Source organism: Rattus norvegicus, chromosome 5, assembly GCF_021556685.1.
Source record: "Rattus norvegicus strain SHRSP/BbbUtx chromosome 5, alternate assembly SHRSP_T2T, whole genome shotgun sequence".
Taxonomy (NCBI): domain Eukaryota; kingdom Metazoa; phylum Chordata; class Mammalia; order Rodentia; family Muridae; genus Rattus; species Rattus norvegicus.
In genome coordinates this window covers 122338940-122349333 of record NC_141538.1, presented here as the reverse complement: position 1 = coordinate 122349333, position 10394 = coordinate 122338940, and the positions used below count along the sequence as shown (strand labels likewise).

At 42.7% G+C, this 10394-nt stretch overlaps 1 pseudogene; it reads left to right on the top strand.

Annotated features, from left to right (window-relative positions):
- The first annotated feature begins 937 nt into the window (after positions 1-937).
- On the top strand, positions 938-3660 carry Pramef12-ps1 (PRAME family member 12, pseudogene 1; annotated as a pseudogene).
- The last annotated feature ends 6734 nt before the right edge of the window (positions 3661-10394 follow it).

Sequence of the window (10394 nt, the reverse complement as noted above, 5' to 3'; positions counted from 1 at the left end):
TGTCCAATACAGAGGTCACTGCTAGGAGCAAATAATTGAACTGAGAATAGGACCCCCTTGAGGGGAATTAGAGGAAGTATTGAAAGAGCTGAAGGAGCTTTCAACCCCATAAAAACAACAATGCCAACCAGCCAGAGTTTCCAGGGATTAAACCACTACCGAAAGACTATACATGGACTGAGCCAGGGCTCCAACTGCATATGTAGCAGAAAATAGCCTCGTTGGGGCATCAGTGGAAGGCGAAACTCTTGGTCCTGCCAAAGTTGGACCCCCAGTCCAGGGGAACATGGGGGGTTGGGCAAAAAGGGGGGATGTATTCGTGGAATACCCATATGGGGGCGGTGGAGGGGAGGGAATGGGGGCTTATGGACAGGAAACCGGGAAGGGGAATAACGTTTGAAATGTAAGTAAAGAAATATATCTAATAAAAAAATAAAAAAAACACCTGGACAAACAAAAAGCAAAACAAACAAACAAAAAAAAGTAAGTAGCACATAGGAGTTTCTCTTTAGCCCTTCACAAGAGAGATCAATCTGTTGAAAATACAATAAGGCTGGTCTGGAACTGTAACATTAGCAATATATTCTGTTAAGGGCCCGCATCCTTGTTCAGTGTGTTTTTCCTGTAATAAAGTTCTGGTCAGATTGTAAGCTACAGAATAACCCTTCTGAATAGGCATGCAATTAAGAGGAGAAGAGATTGGCATCCTATGGAACAATGGTTAATATTTTTTCCTCAGTGGGTGCTTACTGGAGAATTGGTGATGAATGTCTAGCTTGGAGACCACAACATTGGATGATTTGTTAGACTGAGCTCTCCATTATTGCTATGCTGGTTCCTGCAATGAGTAAGAAATAGGAATTTCCAAAACTTAGCCTGAAATTATGTTTCCTAAATGCATGTTTTCCAGGTTCTGTCTGATTGAATATTTACCAGAATGAGCAGCTACAACCCTCCCACACTCGTGCAGCTGGAAGTGAAGGCACTGCTGAAGAAGGATGCCATAGACATCTCTGATCTGGAAGACCTGCCCACTATGGTCTTCCCACCACTCTTCATAGAGGCCTTCAACCGCAAAAACACAAAGTTCTTGCAGGCAATCGTAGTGGCCTGGCCCTTTCCCTACCTCACTGTGGGGCCACTGTTGAAAACCGCCAGTGTGGAGATGATGAAAACTGTGTTGGATTGCATAGATATACTGCTGACACATAAGGATCATTCCAGGTAAGTCAGGCCCAAGGAGGCCTGAGGGGGAATCCCCGGGTTACTTGTAAGAAACATACACACACTAGGGTACAAAAAATGGGTACAAGCAGAACAGAGGCTAATGATGTCATCTCCTTGGGGGTCTGTGGTGTTACTGCTGAAGCTGGAAGCTGATGTAAATGACAGTCATAGGTGGAGGACAGCTCAGAGTACAAGTAGCCATAGTAGGAGGAGCCTACAGAGACTAGATATGGAAGAGACTAGTCAAGAGCAACTGAATGGAGGGAAGCAGGGCATGTGTCCAGATGCAGCTCATGCAGTGACCTTGCCTACATGGGGAGAGCCGCTATGGTGGAGCTGACCTTAGACAAGTGGGGTGTAACCTGATACCATGTTGTTTCTTCTTTTACATTATAAAACACTATCTTTTTCCCTCACATCAGGGGGAAGCTTCAAGTGTTGGACTTGAGAGATGAGCACCAGGATTTCTGGGATGTATGCAATGGAAGAGAATATGGAGACTGCTCAGCAGACTCTTGGAGCATGAAGCAAGTTCCTAAGAGCCTTCCTACTTGTGTACCAAGGCAGAATTTGCAGGTGGTCACTAATCTGAGCCTCTGCTTCTATCTGAACAAATACCAGAAATGCTTGCTGCAGTGGGCCCAGAAAAGAAAAGACATTTTGCAGCTATGCTGTGTGAAGATGTCGATTTTTGCCTTACCACAGGAGATTATCAAGGAGGTCTTGAACATTGTCCAGCAAAACTATATTGAGGAATTGGAAATACACACACAGGAGGTCCGGTCCTTCCTGGATTTCTTTGCACATTTCCTTGGCCAGATGAGAAATCTTCTCAAATTTGATCTAAATCAAATAGACTTCAAACATAATGTTGTGGACACAGTGACAGATGTAAAGAAGTGTGCTGGCAAATTCTTTTCTCAGTTCTCCCAACTTAGACATCTCCAGCATCTCTCCATGAATGGTGCCCACTTTGCCAATGACAACATGAAAGAGCTCTTCAGGTAAGCAAGGATGCTGAGCTGTTTATGCTCTGGTAGCATAGCTTTCCCTTTATTTGGAGCATTAGTGTTAACCTGGGGTGTGCCAGTCACAGAGGATGTTACAATGACAGACACATTACTGGAGTAATACAACTGAGGATTGTTTGTTTCTTAACCGACCTCACTTGGTTCAATTCCCATTTGGATAGCACAGTCTGAGCTAGGGTAGGGGATATTGAAAGAGCTGCCCTGCAAGCATGCCCAGGGTGTGCTTCACATGAATCCTCTTTGACATCCATGTACAGTTACATGAGGGGAAAAAAAAAACAAAGCCGATGGCTGTAAGATGTAAAGGCTCCACACCTGCTCTCTACAAAGATACATGTGAACAGGTACCAGCTTTTCCTCTTTTGGAGTCAATCAACCTCTAATTCTCCCTCCAAGGGAGAACAAAAGTAAGGACTAAGTGGATAGACACTGGGCTGCAGGTCATCAAATTCAAGAGTGGAAAATTAAATCAGGAATACAGATTGTAGACATAACAGACATAGATAAACTCTGCAGGACATTAGCTAAGATGTTGCCAGAAGCTTTCTGTGATAATCCTTTCTAGTTATGTTCTCCTGACATGATGGGCAAGCTCTAGTTCTCTGAAAGAGTGTCGATGGTAAGTTTCAGATGTCTGTGCTGAGCCCATCTCACTAGTTAGTAATATGCATCAGTAGACAATACGTTGAGCAGAAACAAACATGCAGCACACTAAGATTTGATCTTCACCATAAGCATAGATTGACTCTACATGTCTGGCTTCTCTGGGTCAGTGTCAGTCTTACTAATGTCCTCCAGCACCCTGACCGTGAACCAATTTCTTGTTTTTTCTCTAGATGCCTGAAGAGCCCCTTGGAGTCCTTGTCTATTACTTTCTGCCATCTCTCAAAGTCAGATTTGAAACACATGTCAGAATGTGAGAGTCTCTTTCAACTGAAACACCTGCACTTCAATGATGTTGTGTTTTCCAAGTCAAGTTTCGAGAGTCTCCAAATTCTCCTAGAGAATGTATCTGAAACGCTGCAAACACTGCAGTTAGAGCACTGCAGGATGAAGGATTCAGAGCTCAGAGTCCTCTTGCCTGCCTTGAGCCAGTGCTCCCAGCTGTCCAGCATCAATTTCTATGACAATGACCTCTCCGGTCTTGCAATTAAGGACCTTCTGCCATGTATAGCCAGTCTCAGAAAGTTGACCTTAGAGCTGTAGCCTGCCTGTCTAGAGTCCTATGATCACTTGAGTTATGTCATGGTAGAGAGATTTTCCCAACTGTGTCCTGAGTTTGTGGATATATATACTCAAGATCACAAGGCAACCCAAGTGAATCATATTTGCTGCTGGCCCCTTCCCTCCTTGTTGCATGCACTGTGGCTATGACATGAAGACCAGTCTTTGCCATTATTGACAGTAAGTAGGAGATTGATTCTAGAAGCTGGGAAATGAAATCTGAGGAAGTACATTCATCGCAGAATACCAGAATTCAAGGCTTCAGATGCATTGGAATCAAAATGGTATTTAGTGGATTGAGACCACAGGGTTGATTTGACATCAAAGATATTTAATATCTTATGGAAATAAAGACAATATTACCTTTGTAAATGTGCCTACTTCAAGACAGGGTCACCAGTGGCTTCTCCAAGTTGTAAATATATGGCCAAACTATTAACTGAATGTACTACTGAATCACTGACCTTACTCTGTTGTTTACATCCTCATTTTGTATGTACAAGAAAATTGTCATTTAAGCCATGTTGGTAGCAAAGTGCATTAAAATCAATTATGATATTTCCGTATAAGCTTGACCTCTCTATGTTTGACTTGTTGCTGTTTTATGTGCTCAGAATTTTCAAACTAATTGTGAAAGGCACTTGAAATAAACCCTCTGTTCAGATCCTTTCTTTGGATGGGATGTGATTATAAGCACAGTAACATTCCTTTTTCTTTTATGTGTGCATAACCTTATTTCTCCATCTTTATTAAATTGGGTATTTCTTATTTACATTTCAGTTGTTATTCCCTTTCCAGGTTTCCAGGTCAACATCCCCCTAACACCTCCACCTCCCCTTCTATATAGGTTTTTCCCTTCCCCGACCTTCCCCCATTACTTCCCTTCCCCCAACAATCCTGTTCACTGGGGATTCAGTCTTGGCAGTACCAAGGGCTTCCCCTTCCATCAGTGCCCTTACAAGGCTATTCATTGCTACTTATTCAGTTGGAGCCCAGCATGACAAAAATTACAACCTCTCCAGCTATTCCTGGGACATAAACTATCCCTCCATCCAGAATTTCCATGGTATCTACAGTGCTATCAGCTACCCATAGCACTGTGGCCATACTCTAGTGACACGAGAATAATGTCTTCCAAATCTAAGAGGAGCAATGCTGCTGATTTTACTATGGTATGTAACTACAATTGTGCTAAAGGCCACAGTACATTTACAGTTAGATACCTGCAGACATATTCCCTCCTTGCTGCTTCCTATATTGCTTTGCCCTAATTGATATTCAGGGTTCCCCCACCCCAAGCAAATTGTCCTTTTTGATGGTGGTGTGTTTTAGGGGTCCATCTAGCTTAAATAGAATAAAGACCTGATGTGAGTTGCATCAGATCTGCTCCTGTCTGTGTTTTGGGGGATCATTAACATCTTCCTGACACTAAATTTGGTGAATTTGCCAGGAATTCCCCCAATAACACACAGGACTCCAGATCTGGTTGTCCTTGAAGCCACCCAAATCAGTCTAGGTATTTGTCTTTTTATGTTTGTAACAAGGTCTTAAATTTCCTTGTTCTTGCTGGTCTGAGGACTGAATTTGCCCAAGTTTTCTATGACATATTTTCTGGTTCTTTTTTTTTTTTTTTCTTTTTTTTCGGAGCTGGGGACCGAACCCAAGGCCTTGCGCTTCCTAGGTAAGCGCTCTACCACTGAGCTAAATCCCCAGCCCCCTTTCTATGACATATGTTGAGCAGACAGAAGCCAGCTCTATAGACGTAAATATTGTAACTCTTACAGTCGTTCTCAGATGATTTACCTGTATAGATCCTGATGCCTTGTGTTGCTATGGTAATTCTTTTAGTTTTGAGCTGTGCTGAGAAATCTAAGTGTCAGAAGTTTTCTATGTGGTTTGAGAAGGTAAGTACTTGCAAAGTGCTGCAAAAACTTGTGATATGTGTGGCATATGTGTATGAATGTTAAAAGTTTTCTGTGAGATCTATAGAGTGGAAGGAAAATTTGCTTAAAGATAAATGACATCTGTTGCCATGGTAAATTCTCCAGCTGTGAGTAAACATCTCTGCAGTAGGATGGATTGTCTTGTGTGTGATTGCCGAGTTTTGGTTGGGTATTGCCATCTTTTGGTTGGTTCTTGTTACAGCAGGCTGTTTCTGTTTCTGGCTTTGTTTCTTATTGCTGGCTGTCTCTGTTCACACTTGTGTCATATTCTTCTATGAGGGCCACCTTGTGGTTATTTTTTGTTACTACAGTCTGCATCTTTTTCTCTTTTAGTTGGTTTTTGTTTCTGGTTGTACCTTTCCTGTTCCCTGTTTCTAAATGGTGCCACATCTTTCTGGGAAGAAGGACTTAGAATTTGTTCTGTGGCTAAATTTCACTTAGGACAGACATGTCTGGCAGTCATGACAAGGGCATTGTCTGGAGACAACCTGAGCTTGGGTGTGGGTCACTGAGGCTCAGGGAGATGAGGTGTAATGCCCACCTCGGCCGGCAAGGAAGACGCAACATAGTCGGATTCTTCTCAACAGCCTTTATTGCAGGAACACCTCATTGTTGATACAGGGACCCTGAGCAACAAAGGCACTCACCTTATATACATAACAGGCTATGGCTGTATATTTGTCCTCTAGGGATTGGTGGAGCATGAAATACCTCATTAGCATGAATATCACCCTGGCCTTGTTGATGCTAGAGGTATGCCAACACATGCGCTGTAAGGTTGTTTACCACAAAGGACCACCGGATGTCAGCGCCATCTTTTTATCTATATTGCAGCTCCCTACAACTCCTCCTTTTTTGTTTTATTAAAAAAAGCCATTAGATGGAAGTAGTGGTCTGAGAGAGATCAGACATGTCTCACAGAGTGCCCAGCTCGGCCATGGTGAGTCACTCTTGCAGTTAGGACTGCACCCCAATGGCGAGAAATGAACTTATGCTGTAACACACCGTTCTGGGCTATATATGTGTTTGTATTGGGGAGAAACTGGGCAGAGGAGCATTTGACCAGCCCATATGTTTAAACGGGGTATAGCCACCTCTGTCTATGACTGGTCTAGATCAGGGTGTCAAGTCAATATTGTCATTGCTCCTGTTTTAGGCCATTCCTCTTGGCGACTCAGACTTACCTATCATAGGGTTACCCTATCACCACCGGGCCCCGTGTCTTAGGTTGGTCTGAGCCCAGAGAAAGTTGCCCGTCTCTGGATACATGACTTCACATGACAGTGACAAAATACGATCTAGGGCAAACTCTTAATTTTTCAAAGAGGCCAGCCATATGTTGGGAGAAGCACCACTTTCAACGGCGACCATAGCCTGGTAGACAATCGCTTTGTGTCTGGCATGCTCTCTTTTTAAACGGCAGAAGAGCCATAGACATACTCCGCATCCCAAGAGGACAATGCCCCCCCCCAGGCAAACATGCCAGCCCATTCTTTAAAAAAGGAGAAAGCATGGGTAATCCATGAGGTGAAATCTCCAAACGTGATAGGTTCCAATCTAGTGTTGTTAAGGACAGCAATCTGCATCAGCAATTGTCTCGATAGTTGCTCTGCTTTCATGGACCAGTTTCCTTTCAGATACTTCGAGATTTCTTTGCTCTGTTGAGAATACTGAGAAAAATTAGCTTGCAAAGGAGTAAAGCATAAACCTCTAAGGGAGGAAATGCAGGACATCTGTGTCATATGATATAATGCTTCAATTTGTTCTTGGATTAAATCTATCCGTTGATTAGCTAATAGAAAGCCAGATGCCAAGTGCGTATTAAATTCTTCTTGTATCTCTAGTGCCACTGCGGTTCTTTCCACAATCTGATAGTCTCAGCCGTCTGTACTTGATTAGTATAGCAATTGCAGCTGTAGTTGCTGCAGCGACTGATAGTACAATGGCTGAAATTATAGCTGCCGTAATACCAAAATCCCTTTTGGTTCTTAGTAAATGAAGTATGGGAAAATTATCTGGATTTGCTTCCACAGGGATAGGCACAAAAGAGGGAATCTTGATCATCACTGCGGTATTATTTGTGCCATTCCAGCATTCAGCCAAATTCAGCAGACTGCATCAGAGTTATTACAATTCAAGACATCATTGCTTACATTAGTGCTTATCAGAAAGAAGAAAGGTGGCCTAACACATACTGAAGCACTAACGGCACTATCATTTGCTAAAAAGCCACTAATCTTTACATTTACTAAACTGGTTTTGTTATTTGTTCTAGTGGCGGAAATATTATACAATGTAAAGTCTTCACCTAATAATCAGGCAAAAGGAATTAGAGATGTGTATGCTCCCTGCTCATTTGATAATGCCCATTGATACCACGGCCAAAAATTATGCTTGCCAGTCTTATTTTCCCCCCAATCATACTATACATGGCCAAGAGGAGGGGAAAAGTCAAATCCCGGTAGGAATTGTTTTGCTCTATGGAATGGACTCTGACATGGGGTAAAATCAGGTGGAAACTCTTGATATGGGGGGCAAGTAGGTAGGACTCAACGACAGGTAGAGTTATCCAGTGTGTGATTGCCTTGCCCCGGGCGTGATGGAAAACTACAATTATGCATCATAATCAAAGTTGTAATGTTCAACTCAGCAGAATTATTGATTGATGTGTCTCCACTGCCTGAAGAGGCTCCTTGGGTAACTTATCCCAAAGCAGCCAGGATGGTCCCAGTGCCCATAGCACTATTTCTCATAGGATCCAACCAATTAGCCAATGTGGTCCTTTGCAGCCATATACAAGGCTGGGAGGAATTTTTAAGAGTAAAACATAATGCATGCAACAAAGAAAGATTAGTGGCAGTATACCATTGGGGCAATTCTCCATTTGGCACTCTACAAGGAACATCACGCAAACAGGAGGTGGAGAAAAAAGTTGGCAAAACAGTAGAATTGCTATGAACTGGCCTAAGTACTGGCCAGGATCTGGCAATAGCCCACAGCGTGAGCGAATCAACCTGGATTACAATTCCCAGCAATAATAGAGTGTGTAGTTCCATTGTCAGGAATAGCAGGAGGCACTTTGCAAGTCAAATGCTCAGGCACCCAAATTGGATTGTCTTGATTCTGTGGAAAAACACAAACAGCTCCCCTAGATCTCAAAATCACGGGATCTGGGCCACGTCATTCATCAGTTAAGACATAATATTCAAGGGTCTTATTAGGAGAAATATGAGGATAAATCCAAAGAAGCAGTCCTTGTTGCCATAGCACTCCTGTAGGCTGACGAAAGGTTCTCAGTATACACAAAAGGAGATCTTCCTTTTCCTTGTACCTTCTTAGCATTGCCTTTTCCAGTCTTTCTTCTACTTTCCTTAAGGATAATAGTGCTTCCTTGGTTAAAGCACGGGGTGAAGTAAGCTGAGAATCCCCTTTCAGGATCCCATAGAGTGGTTGTAACTCTACATTGGGCATTTTAATATAGGGTCGAATACAATTTATGCTTCCAGGTAATTTTTGAAAATCATTTAATGTTTTTAAATGATTTTTTTCTATTTCTTATTTTTATTATTTTTTTTACATTTTCTTTTTTATTATGTTTTTTAATTTATTTAATACTTAATAATAATTCTTTGGTTTCCAGGCAAAAATTCCCCTCCCCCTCCCCTTCCTTATGGGTGTTCCCCTCCCAACCCTCCCCCCATTGCTGCCCTCCCCCCAACAGTCTAGTTCACTGGAGGTTCAGTCTTAGCAGGACCCAGGGCTTCCCCTTCCACTGGTGCTCTTACTAGGATATTCATTGCTACCTATGAGGTCAGAGTCCAGGGTCAGTCCATGTATAGTCTTTAGGTAGTGGCTTAGTCCCTGGAAGCTCTGGTTGCTTGGCATTGTTGTACATATGGGGTCTCGAGCCCCTTCAAGCTCTTCCAGTTCTTTCTCTGATTCCTTCAACGGGGGTCCTATTCTCAGTTCAGTGGTTTGCTGCTGGCATTTGCCTCTGTATTTGCTGTATTCTGGCTGTCTCTCTCAGGAGAGATCTACATCTGGCTCCTGTCGGTCTGCACTTCTTTGCTTCATCCATCTTGTCTAATTGGGTGGCTGTATATGTATGGGCCACATGTGGGGCAGGCTCTGAATGGGAGTTCCTTCAGTCTCTGTTTTAATCTTTGCCTCTCTCTTCCCTGCCAAGGGTATTCTTGTTCCCCTTTTAGAGAAGGAGTGAAGCATTCACATTTTGATCATCCGTCTTGAGTTTCATTTGTTCTAGGCATCTAGGGTAATTCAAGCATTTGGGCTAATAGCCACTTATCAGTGAGTGCATACCATGTATGTCTTTCTGTGTTTGGGTTAGCTCACTCAGGATGATATTTTCCAGTTCCAACCATTTGCCTACGAATTTCATAAAGTCATTGTTTTTGATAGCTGAGTAATATTCCATTGTGTAGATGTACCACATTTTCTGTATCCATTCCTCTGTTGAAGGGCATCTGGGTTCTTTCCAGCTTCTGGCTATTATAAATAAGGGTGCTATGAACATAGTGGAGCACGTGTCTCTTTTATATGTTGGGGCATCTTTTGGGTATATGCCCAAGAGAGGTATAGCTGGATCCTCAGGCAGTTCAATGTCCAAATTTCTGAGGAACCTCCAGACTGATTTCCAGAATGGTTGTACCAGTCTGCAATCCCACCAGCAATGGAGGAGTGTTCCTCTTTCTCCACATCCTCGCCAGCATCTGCTGTCACCTGAGTTTTTGATCTTAGCCATTCTCACTGGTGTGAGGTGAAATCTCAGGGTTGTTTGGATTTGCATTTCCCTTATGCCTAAAGATGTTGAACATTTCTTTAGGTGTTTCTCAGCCATTCGGCATTCCTCAGCTGTGAATTCTTTGTTTAGCTCTGAACCCCATTTTTTAATAGGGTTATTTGTTTCCCTGCGGTCTAACTTCTTAAGTTCTTTGTATATTTTGGATAT